Below are 15,406 nucleotides of genomic sequence, written 5' to 3'. Positions count from 1 at the left end.
AAGTAAAAGAAAGAAATACAGGGTCTGTGAGCTGGTGATAAGTGCTGCGGAGGAAAATAAAGGAGTGCGAGGAATGTGTGGTAGGGAGGAGTGGGGATGGGGCAGTGACCTTTTAGTAAGGCAAAGACGGAGGCAAAGTGGTGGGCAGAGGGAATGGTGTTCACAGGCCTGGAGGTCCCTCACACTGGACAGACAGCATGGAGACTGGTGTGGGCCAGAGTGAATAGGAAATAAGTGGTGGTTTTGGGGGTGGGGCCTAAGAGGCTGCAGTGAGGATGTGGGCATTTTTCCCCCTGAAGGAATTGCGGAGCCATGGAGGGTCACCAAGCAGAAAAGCGGTACTCTAACGTTGGATCAACCAGGTCCAAGACCCTAATTTAAGCTGAACAAATCAATGGCCAAAGAAGTGACATGCCACCTCAAAGTCAGTGCAGAGCTTGAAAGAAACACAGCCTCGACTCGCAGCCCAGTTCTCTGCCCCCTCCTGGGTGCTGTCCCACAGAGCTGCATCTAAGGTTATCTTTTTTCCTCACTCAGAGGCTTGTGGGCCTACTGAATGCTTCCCCCTTTTTCAAATGGCAATTTGCCCTGAAATGAAATCAGAGTTGGCAGTGAAACAAGGCATGGACCTGTAGTCTACAGAGCTGTTGTCCCTGAAAGCAACAGCTGGCGCGTGGTTTACTCGTGGAGTTCAGCAGAAGAGACAGAGCAACAACAGACAACTTATCGTCTGGCTGAGCTTCGGCTGACTGCACTGCACGTTTGGATAGATTTCAAATTTGGACAGTGAGGCAGCTTCACACGAAAGGCAGGTATATACATCACACATGCCCACACGTCTGTATGCACACACACGTGGACACACACAGAGTATATGATGTGACTTGTAAAGAGTTGCCCCTGCTAGGTTTCCCACTGCCTCTGATCTCAGCGTTAATCTTTCACTGGCCATGTTCTCAGGTTTGCTACGAGATTTCTTTGCAATGGAACATGCCCTTCACTTCACAAACTTTCCCCACTTCTTTCGATGACATTAGGGGAAGAGCAGGGAGCTCTGGGAAGTGGTGGGGATATGGACTCGAGATACCCCTGATTCTGAATCCACACTTCATGGCTTATTTTGTTATTGAACTTTATTTACATTCAAAATGCAATTGTTGCAGATCTCAGAAGGTGATTTACACTCACTGCTATGGCAGAGGGTTGCGGTTAGTAGACCCACCACTGGATCCTCTTATTCAACACGTTCTTCCAATCATTCAGATATTACTGTATCACAAATGCCCATTTCTATATTTTGATACCTGCTTTTCAGTATAATTATCTTTCTTCTTTATTCTCTAAATCTTATGATTTTAAAACATTTTTCTGAGAAGTGGTCCACAGGCTCTTTACTTATGATAAGTTGATAAAGAGATCCTGGAGATCAAAACCACATTTAAATCCTGAGATAAACTCAACTCTGTCATATACATGGCTAGGTTTAGTCTGCAAATACTTTGTTTAGTAATTTTTGCATCAAACAACAAGGTCCTACTGTATAGCACAGGGAACTACATTCAATAACTTCTAATAGCCTATAGTGAAAAAGAATATGACAAGGAATATATATATATGTATGTATAACTGAATCACTATGCTGTACACCAGGAATTAACACAATATTGTAAACCAACTATACTTTCAACAAAAAAAGTTGAAATAAAATTGGGAGATGAAACTTCCACTGCCCAGGCTGCTGTCAGGATGAAACGATTCAAAGCAGGCCAGGTATTAGCAACCCCCCTAACACATCAAAACCCCATGTGGGATCTTCCTTTTGAGCAGCACAGGCTAGCCGGCTGTGGTCACCTGTAAATAGGGTTGAAGTCACTTAGACCCTTGTCTTGGGAACACCGTGGCCGCAGGGGTGGGGGTCACTGCAGCGCCTACGAAAATGACGGGGACAGTCTGCTGCTGAAGCCGCTCCACAGGCTGCAGCCCAGAGTGCTGCAGCCAAGTCTGAGGTTTGGCTGGGAGCGCGCAGCTCCACAGCCACTCGGAGCCCTGTGGTGTGGGTGGCACTGGGACCGCGCTCGTCCATCACCCTTCCGGGCAGCCAGACTCGGGAGTCTCCTGGGGGAATTTTTCTCTGCCTCATACTTCCTGTCTCAGCCTCTTGTGGAATTCGGTCCATGCCCCAGGGAAGCAAGGCTTTTACCCTCTGGGACCCAAATCCATCACGGTTTGGATCCAGGATGAAACTTCCATGTTAACTCACCTGGCGCTCCCTTCTTGTGCTGAACTGCCCTCCCCGTCGATGGCATTAGGTCGTATTAGAAGTCCCGACTTGCTTGTCCTTAGCTAAGACTCTGAGCCTCTTGCTCAGTCTTCCTGACTGGAACCACTCATCTGTGGCAGAAAAGCTTGGGCTGTCGTCTACCCATCACTGTCCTCGGTCTTTTGCGTTTTCTGTTGGGTTATGGTTCTCATGCAGGGATATCAATTTGCACATGAGAAACACCTGTAGACATTTTAAAAAATACAGACACTGGATCCTCCCCCCTCTCCAGCCAAGGCTGGAAGATTTCTCCCTCTAGCAGGGGTTACACAATCATTTGCTTGGGAATTGACCACACATATTGGCATAATCATAGTAAATTGCCCTTTACTCAGTGCTTGCCACGTGGCATTTTCTACTTCATGTTGTCTTTGTACCTTCATTATCACATTTAATCCCTGCATTATAGATTATCACCATTTCCGTTGAGGACATTCCCACTTGCTAATCTTCAATACAAGTATCTTTGATTCTCTGAATCTATTTCACTCCTGAGTTTCCTGTTCCTGAATTTAAAGAGTGAATTATGGACACATGTATTTAAGATTCTCTTATTACATGTATCTGACTCATCCTTTAACCAAATCATTTCTGGAGAAGAGAGATTTTCTCTTTTAAACATTTGCTTTTTCTTATTATATAGTAGTGCATACACACGGTGGAAAATGAAGAAAACATATAAAGTAAGAAAATTAGAGCCATACATTATCTAAACACCAAAGGACATTGCTATGTCATTTTGGGCATTTAACTATTTTTCTTAATATTTTATCATAAAATTTCCCTAGGGCAAGTTGCTGAACCCTGGAATTGTACTAGCCTTTTGTCAAGTACAGAATAACAGTCCCAGAAATGACCCCAATATCAAAATAGTATGTGAGGCTGGGAAGGCCACAGGGCTCTCAGCTTATTCTCTGAGTCCTAAAAAGAATGCTGTTAATTCACGGATGTTACGCATTCGATGCCTGTGAGTCACTCACTCACTCAGCTGGCTCGGACTGAGACCTACTTTATACCAGGTTCCGATCCAAGTGCTGGGGAGACCCCAGAGGGAGCCTGGATCACGGCATCACTGTCCTTCTTCATTTGCTCCCAGAATCCTACTCAAGAACCCCACATGGAATTGGGGTGGTGGAGGCAGGTGAGTTATGGTGAAATTCGTTTCATTATGTTCCTTTAGACATATTTAAATAGCATGAAAATAGTCACTAACTTTGATAAGTTTTCTTTACCCTTCCTATGTATTTTTGAGGGTGGGTATAGTTTTGGTGCAGCACGAGTAATTGATAGATCTTTGGTATGTTAGGATTTTATATGAGAAATTAAGAAGGAAACTGGCACCTTATACAAAGAGAAGAGGCAGTGAGGAAAACACAAGCCACCCTCGAACTTGGCTACCATTCAGCATTCCTGGTTTTCAAACAAGGGAGACATAATTCAAAACATATTCCCTAAATATTTTAGCCCATAGTAGAAATACATGGAGGCAAAGTTCAGCTCACTGGAACCTACGAAAATGTGCTTACTTAAGCGAAGGTATAAACAGACCACAGATACTATAATGCATCCTTTACTTTAAACTAGTTCCCGTGAGCAAGTTTCATTTCACATGAATTGCTCAGTACCAATTTAGGAAATATATCCTTCTCCTTGATTGGTGAAAATAGCTCACTGATAACCAGATTCAACAAAATTTAGTGTTAAATAATTAACCTATTTCCTTCAGGAAATGCTTTTGAGTAATCTGAGCTAAGTATTTCCTCTATCTGATCTATTTCTTTTCACAGAGAAAAATAGTATTATTTGCACATGAGCTACTTTTTACTCCCCTGGAAAAATCTGACTGTGAGCTCAGGGTCAGTAGGGAAAAAAAAGAAGATTCATTTCACAGCGAAGATCAGAATCTTTATTTTTGAGGGGCGTGGTGAGCTGGGGGACAAGGGAAATGCCTTTGTTTAGAGACAGACCCCAGTAATCCATACTGAAGCTGAAGGATGAAGCTCTTGTGAAGAAATGTGGAAGGACACACTGACACCCAAAGGTGTTCAGTCTGCAAAAACAGAAAGAAAGAAAGAAAAAATAATTTAACTGCCCTATAAAGAGAATGGACAGAAACTTGGTAATAAGGGAGAGAGAAGGAAGGTTAGAGAAGGGAGGAGAAACAATGAAAGGGAACTTGGATGCGGTGGGCAGAATAGCAGGTTTCTGGAGCCTACAATGAAGGATGATAAGAAAAAAAAGTAAAGTTTAAAAAAAGTAACAAAGTTTAAAATAGTTTAAAAATTAAAAAACGAAGTTAAAAAAATAAATTTTTTTTATAGTGGCATGGACGATTTTAAAATGATGGAGGTTTTTTATTTCAAAATTCAAGTTGTTTGAGTTTCTCCTCCATGCTCCAAACAACAGTAAGGCCTGCTTGTGTAAGTGGTTTTGGGGGACACCACAGAGAGGGGTGAGCTCTGCAGTTAGGTTGGCCAGGAGCAGAATGCTGGTGTGGAAGGCAAGACAGAAGAGAGATCAACAGTTTCATGAGAACGGAAACTCAAAGCCAGAAATTATCTTAAAAAGGTTAGCGTGGTAGGCAGAAAAATGATCCCCCCCAAGATGTCTATGTCCTAATCCCCAGAACATATAAGAGGTCAGTTTCCCTGGCAAAGGGGGCCTATGGCTGCAGATGCGGTTAAGGTTGCTAGCCAGCCGACTCTAAGACAAACGAGCTGGATTATAGAGGTGGGCCCAGTATAATCACCAGGGTCGTTAAAGGAGGAAGAGGGAGGCAGAAGAGGGGAGACAGGAGAGGAGATGTGACCACAGGATCAGAGTCAGAGGCACACAACCATGCTGACCTTGAGAGAGAGAAAAGAGGTCACAGGCCAAGAGACGCAGGTGGCCTCTGGAAGCCAGAAAAGTCAAAGATACAGGTTCCCCTGAGGCCTTCAGAAACAGCCCTGCCAATACTTTGACTTCAGCAGGCTTCTGCGTTCAAGAACCCTACAAGGTTAAATTTGTGTTGTTTAGTGGAGACTTTTTCTTTTTTCTTCCTACTACCATGACGTTTGGGGATACTTGTTACAACAGCAACAGAAAGTGAATACAGTAAGCTCCTTGAAATGTTCAGAAATTGCAGATAATACTGGACTGTCCACTTTGATATGGGATTGGGCTTATGTGAAAATCAAAAGGACAGTGTGACCTTTGCTAACACCTGCTTTTCTCATTTTTAGGAAGAGAACATTAAGCCAAAACCTCTTTAGTTATTATTTTAGACAAGTGTCTCTTAAAACATTATGTAACCCTGTGCCTTAGGACCCCAAGAGAGTCTCTGTTCTTAGAAGAACATGGATTCAGAGAGATAGGGTCTTACATCTGAGTCCCACAGTGGTCTCTTATTGGCAATGAGAGCTTGGGCAAATCATTTACCCTCTTTAAGCCACAGGAGTTGCAAAAGGAAGATAAGAATAAGGATTGTTTGGGTGATTAAATTGTACACACACACGCACATACACATATATGTACAACATTTAATACAGTGACTAGCACATACTAGGCACTCAACAAATTCCTGTTATGGATTTTTAAATGCATGTATAAAAGGAGGAGAAAGTTGTGGGAAGTTGTGGGAAAACTTAGTTCACGTCCCCAAAAAGGGCCATCTCTCAAAGGGCTCTGATCAGTCAGTCCCCAGTGATGGGCTAATAAGCAGAAGCTATAGCACTTGGGGATTTAAGTTAAACATAAAAAGGAAGGTATTTAAGCATAAATATTAAACAGCAGGTACGTTTACACTGTTGGCTGGATCATCTTATCTGGAGAGCTTTAATAAGCAGAGAGTCTCCCCTGTTTTAGAGATGGGCACGCAGGAAAATGACGTGGATGGGTGGGCCGTTCTCACCCCAAGATCACATGACTTAGTACTCACGGAAGTAACACCTCTTGTATGTTATTCCAGATTGACTGTCCTCCCATGATTATTGTCAGCTGTGTCATCAGTTCAAGGAGATAGCCACCTGGGTCACACTGGAATATTAGAAAGAAAATCTCATTTAAATTTTAGATAGCTCTAACATGAAATAAAGTCATTATTTTATGCCTAAAAGAATCTAAGGAACAGAGAGTAAAGACACTCTTCATTGGGCAACTAAGAGAAAACATGAAACAGGTTAGACTGTCAGAACACAAAGCTGTATTCACACCTCCTCATTTCTGCATTTTCACAGCCAATACACCAGATCTCCCAGATAAGTCACAAATCTGCCCTTAAAGACTGTGATGTAGAAACACGAGGAGTTGTAGTTGACAAACTGGAACAAGAACACCTTCATGGCTAGGTTGTTCTCATAGTCAGTCTGGTCCTTGGGAGTTCTGCAGCTAGAATAAAGAAAAGTCTGTAAAACTGTGAACGGCTTTGAGACCCTAATCAAAGCCACGGACACATGAGTTAACATGATAAATATGTATATATATATACACACAATTCACACTGTTTTCATTTAAGCTGTTTTGAATTCCTTAACATAGCTACTATGTTAATTCCAAGTGTACACACTGTTGTAAGAGTTTCTCCCACTATGAACGCAATATCCCACAAGGCAAAAAAAAAAAAAAAAAAAAAAAAAAAAGTCTGCCGTTCCTTAAAATTTATAAACACAACAGTATCCAATGGGCAAGAACTGTCCTCTGTCAGGTGTAAGCTGACAGAAAGGTACTTTTAAACATCCTGCTAAATGATATTCTCTTGTCTCCCTGAACGGCAGTAAGGTAGGACTATTGAAGAAAACAAACAAAACACGGGGCAACTTGCTAGAAGCATCTGGGGAACATAAAACGGGTCATCCTCCTAGTTCAGAATTTGAATTGGTCTTAGTGTTTTCAGAAGATGACCACTGAGCAGACCACTGGGAGAACGACCCAGCCACATGCAGCGTGTGGGAAGCACTTAACTTGGGCTGCTAAGCCACTGGCTGTGATACAAGCCAGAGAGAAGAAACATTTATTATAGAAGCCATAGCTGATGAGAATGGAGCTACACTAACAGGAACAGCATGGGGGGAAGACATATAACACTGTGATTACTTGTCCTCTCCATAACACACAAGCAAATCTGCCACTGGAACCACGACCCTCTTCCACTTATTTGCAATACAGAGACTATTTACTTTCAACAATAGGGTGTGTGATCTAATGTAATTGAAATTATTATTAAGCACTGACCTGTTTACACAGAGCTTGGACATTCTAATGCTTCCTTTGTCCCTTTTACTAATGCAAAGCTGAAGCTAATTCTCTTCTCACATAGGCTAGAGAAAATACGTTTACACTTGAAGTTTTCTAAAGACTGTGAATTACTGGAATTGAAGTGCCTAATGCCTAAATGATACAGTCTCTGTTTTGACCTGGTTCTAAAACTGGTGTAGAAATGACCTCAGCTGCAGGAGGAGCTTACCAGAGTCAGTCATCATGATTGCCACTTTCTCATATATGGCGTTCAGGGTCATGATGATGATAAAACTGATGAGGGAAACAGTGGTGGGCGTGGCCCACCTGCACAGTCAGGTACTTCTGGACTGGGTCTCTTCCATTCAGGTTCTTGGGAAGTTTTGCAGAAAATACAATGAACACTGAAAGTCCGTAGACAATGACCCCAATAACTGAAGCAATGGTCAACAGGACCTGACAACCCAAATACCCAGCAGCATGAGACTCACTAATGATCGTATTTTCACACAGAAAACTTGCCCCCAACCCACGCTTAAACAGACAACATGCATGTGCTGTAAACCTCACGTAAACATGAGAAGTGATGTAAATCGCACATAAATGCCACAAGAGATGTGAATATCAGGCATGTTAATATTTAGGGGAGGAGGAATGAAGGATGTCAAAAAGAATGAGTGCATCCACTAATGTAACATGCTGACAGCAGGAGCAGCTGTGTGCAGGGCATAGGGAATATATGGGAACTCCACTTTCTGTGAATTTTTCTGTAAACCTAAAATTGCACTAAAGAAGGAAGCCTGTTAAGTGTATCTTTAAATGGGTGAACATGGAGTAACTGGTGGCATGTTCTTTTGGAGACAAGTCTGTGGTAGCAGAACCAATGAAAATATCCCTTCTCCATCTATAGAACTACTTAGGTTATGAACTAGTTGTAACCCATGAAGGGGATATGCTTCCTTTAAAGGGAGAACCTATCACTGATTCAGGGGTCAGCAGGTGCTAGCTGTCGTCTTCATTCTGAATAGGACCAGTGAAGCTGTGGACGTGCCATGAGGGAAATACTGGAAGTGACAGCAGGTCTCTGCTGATGAAAGCTTCACATGCTTTTCATACTCCTTGAGATCTTAAAATGGCTGGTTATCATACTCCCTGCATTTGCACAACATGCATGTCCCTGATCCATTGTAGTTCTGACTGTGTGGACCCAAGGGCAACGGGGGTGTCTGAAGCATAATTTGCACATGCCTGTTACAGTTTCAGTTCCTCACTAGGCAGGGTTTTTTTCTGGCCACTGAAGAATGCACATTAAAGATCCCAGTTTTAAACTGTTTGCCTTCCATCTACCTTCTTGGTCATAGTCCAGAAGCATGTGCTCAGTGTCCCTGGCTGCTCCTAATGGCTGCCCCAGAGAGAAAGCTACAAAGAATGTGAATTTCAAGACTAAGTGAACCACATCATGTTATTTACAGTAATAGCGGGAGGCTGGCTTGCACCTGCAGGGGTGAGAGAGCAGAGGGAGTGTTTACAAGACCCTCCTGGAGCCACACTCCTGCATCTGGATCCCAGCTCCGATGCTAGCTGTAGGGCCTTGTGCAAATTTCTTAACCTCTAGGGGCTTCAATCTCCTCACCCATAAAATGGGGGGATAATAATAGCAATTTATAGGATTATGGTGATGAGTCAGTGATTTACTAATTGTGAAAACAATTAGAACATTAACCACAGGCATGTGAAAAACTCTAAGTATTAGCTATGAGTATGGTGACCAATGTCTTAAAAACGTGTTTTTCTTAGTTTTAAGCCATCAGTTTGTAGAGAAAGCATTTTATTTCCTCCTCTACACTCTTTCATCATCCTTTTCTTCACAGTTAAGGCTTCATGCTTGTGAAAGGAATAACTTTTTGGTGTGTGTGTGATTAAATGTGAAAATTAGTTAAGGCTGAGGAAAATGTATTATAGAAGGTATATTAAGCCTTCCTCTCTTGTACAGCACATAAAGGCCATTTAAGTAGTATGCATTTTTAAAAAGACTGCATAATAATTTTTTAATTATGTATTAAGTAATCATAATAGTTAAGATTCTTTAAATGCTTACTGTTGCTTCAGCACACATCTATTTTTCTAAATCCTCACAATCACCCTGTGTGGAAGGTAATATTATATCTCTTTTACAGATGAGGAAATAGAGCCACGTGGAGATGATGCAATTTGCCCCAAATGAAGCAACTATTAAGTGAAAGAACTGAAATACTCAAAGAGCCCAAAGACACACTAACTGTATAGCACTGTCTCCTACATGGTCTGTGAAATCAATTCTAATTCATTTCAGAACTTTTACAAACTGGACACATTTCCATTTTTCTTCCAAGCACTTAATGGGTTCAATATTTCTTAAGAAGCAGGAAAGCTTTCCATTCTCCTTCCTCAAGTTTCTTCTTACTTATCATCTTTTCTGATCATAACTTTAATATTTGCTCATTAAAGAAAATTTGAAAGTACTCAGTAGTGGACAGAACTGCTGTCCTGGATCTGTCCCCAGTCTTAGATGAGGACCCAGATTTTGCTTTAGGATATGTAACCTCCCTTCTGTTTTTAGTCCTGTGATTTAAGCTCGATTGACCCACACTTTCTGAAGCACCAGAGGTAGATCTCAGTTGGTTTAAGACAAATAATACCCCTCATTCTATTGGCCTCGCACATGATTGAGAATTAGCAAATATCCCAGTAAGAGCCACTATTATGTGAGGAGATACGTACTGGTGCCCATGTGAATGATAAGCTTCCTCTATCAAGAGAGGAAGCTGCCAAAAGAGACCTCTCTTGGTTTGGATGGATGTGTGATCTGGGATGCTGTGTGCCTAGAAGCAGCATGCTGAGACATCCTTGGACACAGAATGAAGACAGGACAAAACCAGCCCTTGACATCATCTGGGCTACAGTATCTCTCCTTGACTGAAGCCAGACCTCAGGCCTGAGGTTTTCATTTACAGGAACCAATAAATCCCATGCATCCCCATTTTTTGGTTGTTGTTTAAACACATTGGAGATTGATTTTGTCGCCTACAAGCAAAAGACTCCAACTCTGAAAATGAATAAAAAATAAAATAAGAATAATGTTTCTACCTATAGACATAATTCCTTCAGAATTGTGCATTGTTTGTATATTAAAATCATTTTATATATTAATTTTATTCTCAAGCCTATCATAAGCATAACACTTTGACATGTCATAAAATATTTTCATGGACACACTTTTTCATGGCTGCATAATATTCTACTATGTGAAGGGTTGGAAGAATATTTTGGCTGAGATTTTATATATATATATATACATATAAAAGTATGTCTGTGACTTGCATCCATACTGACTTTTCCCTGCCATTTTGAAATACTTCCTGATTAAAAGTTTTTCAAAGCTGAATTAGTGGATTAAAGCATATGAATATTTTTGACTCTTGATATGAACTGCCAGACTGCTTTCTAAGAAGGCTGGAGGAGTACACCAGAAATTAACACAGCATTGTAAATCAACCATACTTCACAAAAAAGTCCAGTAACCTAGGCATGGGATTGGTGATCACTGGCACTTCACCCTCATAAACAGAGCTGTGTCACTTGAGAGGTGGAAAACTATTTCATTTTGATGTGCACTGACTGAATTACCATTGGAGTGTGACATCTATTTTTTCCTTTGTGAATGTGTGTTCATCTTCTCTGCCTTCTACACTCCTGAGATTTTTTGATGTTACCTTTGAAGTGATCTGAACTCTCTATGCATTGAAAGAATTAGCCCCTTGTCGGATTTGTAAACAAATAACATCCTCTGGTGTTTTGTTTAAAATTAGGATGCTTCCGAAGCATGGAAATCTTTCTATAATTTCCTCTGAAACTTACTGCTCATCTAGAGGTTGTATATTCATCCATATTTATTTCTAGTTTGTTTCTAATTGTGTTACTTTTGTAAATGTTTCTGGAATTTATCACAATATATGGTTCACTGTATGATTTCAATCTTTTCTTTTCCCCCCAAGTAGCTAACAAGTGTTCCATTTACTGAATAACCTTTATTTAACTCCCTGATTTGTAATGCCTTCCATCTCTTATATTAAATTATTATTGATATCAGAGCCCATATCTGGGCTTCCTGTCCTATTTTCTAATCTGGCTATTCTTGAACTAGTAAAACTCTCATTATCTTATTAATTATTATATTACTAACATGATTTTATTCACAATAAACCCCAAATCAATTTTATAACTTCTGATGTTTTGGAGACATGATCTTTTATTCTAGAATCATGTGATTAAAGCATCTTTTATATCTTTCAGTAGTTTTTATTTTTATTTTTTTGATAGTTCCTACTATCCTTTTGTTAGGCTATTCTAAGACATTTTACCTTGGTTGTTACCCTTGGAAAATTTTAGAATTCTTAATGCCTCCATCTGGTCTCTTAATCAGACCCTGGAGAATCCTAAACCACTGATCTGATTTGAACAAATGAGGTGAAAAGAATTGGGGGAAGCACTGTGAGCAGAAGAGACTGTGGAACCTCCAGAGTGGCGCCCTGTGTTGGCTCAGATGTTCTCTGGAAAAAGTTTTCTCTATGAGACTACATAGTTCCCAGCTTGACTTTCAGTTTTCTCAGCATTTCACATTAGATTTTAAAAAGTCTGTGGCAGGTTCTTACCCAGAAAAAGAGCACTTGCACAAAGTGTTATATGTATACACTTTCCCCAGTTGGTAAAGGGAACACGCTCCTCTTTCTAATTAAAAAACAAGTTTAGTCAATCAAGGGATTACACTAATGAAATGACTTTTCTCCTAACTGGTCTCTAAATCCTAAACATAATTTAAAAAAATAATAATAATTTTCAGACATAGCCTCCTTATTTGTAACTGCATGGGTGTTTTTCCTTTTTTATTTTTTTTTCTTTTCTTTACTGTTAACGATGTCAAACACAATAAAATTCATACAGTGTTCGTTTTAATACTATTTTTTTGAAAATGCACATGTGAACAGTAAACTGTTTCCCTGCCATGGTCTGAGCTTAGGGGTCTGGGTACCTGACGAGGCCAAGCTGTAAAGCTCTATTCCTGAGCTTGCCTTAGATTTCAGAAGTGACGGTAGTGACATCTTAGAGTCCGTGCAGGACAGAAAGTTTCACAGGTGTCTGCAGCTACCTTGTCTCCACTGTGTGTTTCTTGGTTGAGCTTTATGTGTTAATTAGCTACAACTATGAAGTTTTAGAGTTTCCATTTTAGAGTTTATATTTAGATTTCTTTTTAGAGATGAAATCAGCAAGACTCAAGATTTACCTGGATTATAAAAGCAGATATATTATATTAATAGCTGTAACTAAGTACATGGCCATTCCTCTGTGCGAGGAAGCCTTCCAAGTAGATTCTGTACATTAATTCGACCCGTCCTGACCACAGTTATGAGGAAGCAACTCTCCTATTCTTATTTTATAGGAAACTATGGCACAGAGAATTTAAGTTGTCCAAGATCACTCAGGAAGCAAGCTGCTGTGTTCAAATATGAATTTAGGCAACATCATTCCCAAGGTCTCACTACCACAACGCTGGCCTCTCTAAACAATGGAACATGCGTTTGCAATTAAAGTAAAACGCTTCAATTAAAAAACTAAAAAAAAAAAAATTAAACAATTTTTTAAAATAAGGAAGAACGATAAAGTGAAATGAGTCTTCATCTTCAATTTTTCAACAAGCATGTTCCAATGAAAATTTAAATTTATTAGTTGGCAATTTTAAATTTAAAATTGGCAGTTTAAATGACCAAAAATCTTTTCTTCAGTATTTTTTGTATGCTGCCAATATGATACGTTTTTGTTTTTCAGGACTCAAAAACATTATGAACATCTAAATTTGTCTAAGTTCCAACTTTCATCTCTGAATGTACAGTCTTTCACCAACATATGCTTTGACCCCCATCTTCAGTTGTAAACAATGGGAACTATTCATATTGGGGATTATTAGAAACTTATTACTTTGTAAAAGACAAGTGTCACTTTCTATTGGTAGCTGAACCTCATTTTTTTCCATTTATAAAAAGAGGAGAATGACCTGCTCCCTCCAGACCTTTTCAGTGCCAACATTCTGTAGATCTGTGATTCAATTTATTAAATCTATAGTTGGAGACATTTTCAGATGCTCCTAGTATAAGCATTTTCTTTCCAAGAGTTATTCATGTTCACAACCTACTCTCCTGCTGCTCCTGACTGCAAGTACCATCAGCTCTAAATTATCTCAGCTGATGGAAAGAAGCAATAATACAGATGACTCAAAAAATCATCTTTCCATAGCTCTGGAATGTTGATACAAAGATATATAGTTTTATTTTTTTAATTTTGCAACAGGAGTGGCAGCAATAAACTTACATTTCCAATTATATAAAATGCCTAGCTCAAACACTGCTCAAACACTGATGGCACCTCAGCAAAGGTTTCCCTGCTTCTTCTACCCTTTCTCTGACTTTAGGATGAGAGCCACGCTGCTTTGTGCACATCCAAAACGGAAGTGGGAGCAGTGACCGGGACTTAGTTCAAGACAAAGGGGTACCTAGTCTACGATGAAAAGGAGGCCATAATAATGAAGGCACATGTGAAAAAATGGGAGTCAACTATAAAAACCAATGTCTCTTTCCTTCTACATCCATGTCATAGCGGCTAATTTTTTTTTTTTTGCATTTATTTTATTGGTGTTATGAAAGGATACAAATCAATGCCTCTTTTCTCATACACTTATACCAGTCTTTTTCTTTTCCCCCTTTTTACTGTTATTATGAAGGAAGGACCACACTTCTCTTCTGTGTCCACCATTCCAGGCAGTGCTCCTTCACCTTGGCTGCACATTAGAATAACCAGAGGAGCTTTAAAAACTTCCCCATGCCAGAATGCACCCCAGGGCACTAAGTACCATCAGAGTTTGTGTGATGGAATCCAGGCAGCAACATTTTTTAAGGTCCCCTGGTGATTCCAACATGCAGCGAAGGCTGACAAGTCCAGAAGTAAACAGACTAAAATGCATCTAAACAGCGCCCGCTTTTCCTGGGTAATCTCATCTATCTCCACGTGGGGACACCACGCCTCCTATTCTGGCCGGACTTGATCTTCCTGCTCAACCATCTCACATTCTTACGCAAGTTCTGCCTGGCGCCGCTTCCAGAACTCCAGAAGTAAGGTGACTAACAGAGAGATAGAACAGCAGAATGTGGATCTTCAGTGATGACTGATGCTTCAGAAATCTGTGCTTAATATTTATTACCCTTAACACTTCGGTAAATGGTTAACAGAATCACATTTTATTTATAGGCGATACTAAAGGAAAACATGAGTTAATGCCTTTTTTTTTAAGAAAAAAGAAAATGTAGATAATTTATTGAACTTGTGAAAAGAGACTATCTTGCTCCCTAGCTCAGGGGAAAGGTATTAACGTGATGGTCAGAGGCAGATCTCTGATGCTAAAGTACCTGTTACCAGCACATTATGCCCACTAAAAACACAAACATCGGGGGAAGGGTGGGTATAGCTCAGTGGTAGAGCACGTGCTTATCATGTACAAGGTCCTGGGTTCAAGCTCCAGTACCTCCATTAAAAAAGAAAGTTAAAAAAAAGCACAAGTAACTCTCATAATTTAAAAGCAGTGCACGATCCACCCTCCAAGTCTTCTCCTCACATCCCTCTGTCTCTTCTGTCCGAAGGACCTGAGGGTGGGGAAGGGGATGAGAATGCTTTAGTAGCCCCTGCATTTCTATTTTCCACCACCCCAGTCACACAAAATTAAAATAATATTCTTAAATATGGAAAACTGCCATTTTCCTCAATCTTCAGTAAATTAATTTTTAGAAA

At 40.2% G+C, this 15,406-nt stretch overlaps 1 non-coding gene across 1 annotated transcript; it reads left to right on the top strand.

Moving 5' to 3' along the window:
• The first annotated feature begins 15,075 nt into the window (after nucleotides 1-15,075).
• Nucleotides 15,076-15,148, top strand: TRNAD-AUC (transfer RNA aspartic acid (anticodon AUC)). Its single transcript has one exon. It is a non-coding gene; the product is annotated as a tRNA-Asp (tRNA).
• The last annotated feature ends 258 nt before the right edge of the window (nucleotides 15,149-15,406 follow it).

This window comes from Camelus bactrianus, chromosome 9, assembly GCF_048773025.1.
Source record: "Camelus bactrianus isolate YW-2024 breed Bactrian camel chromosome 9, ASM4877302v1, whole genome shotgun sequence".
In the NCBI taxonomy this organism is placed as follows: domain Eukaryota; kingdom Metazoa; phylum Chordata; class Mammalia; order Artiodactyla; family Camelidae; genus Camelus; species Camelus bactrianus.
The sequence above is the reverse complement of the archived record's forward strand: the minus strand, read 5'-3'. Positions and strand labels throughout refer to the sequence as shown.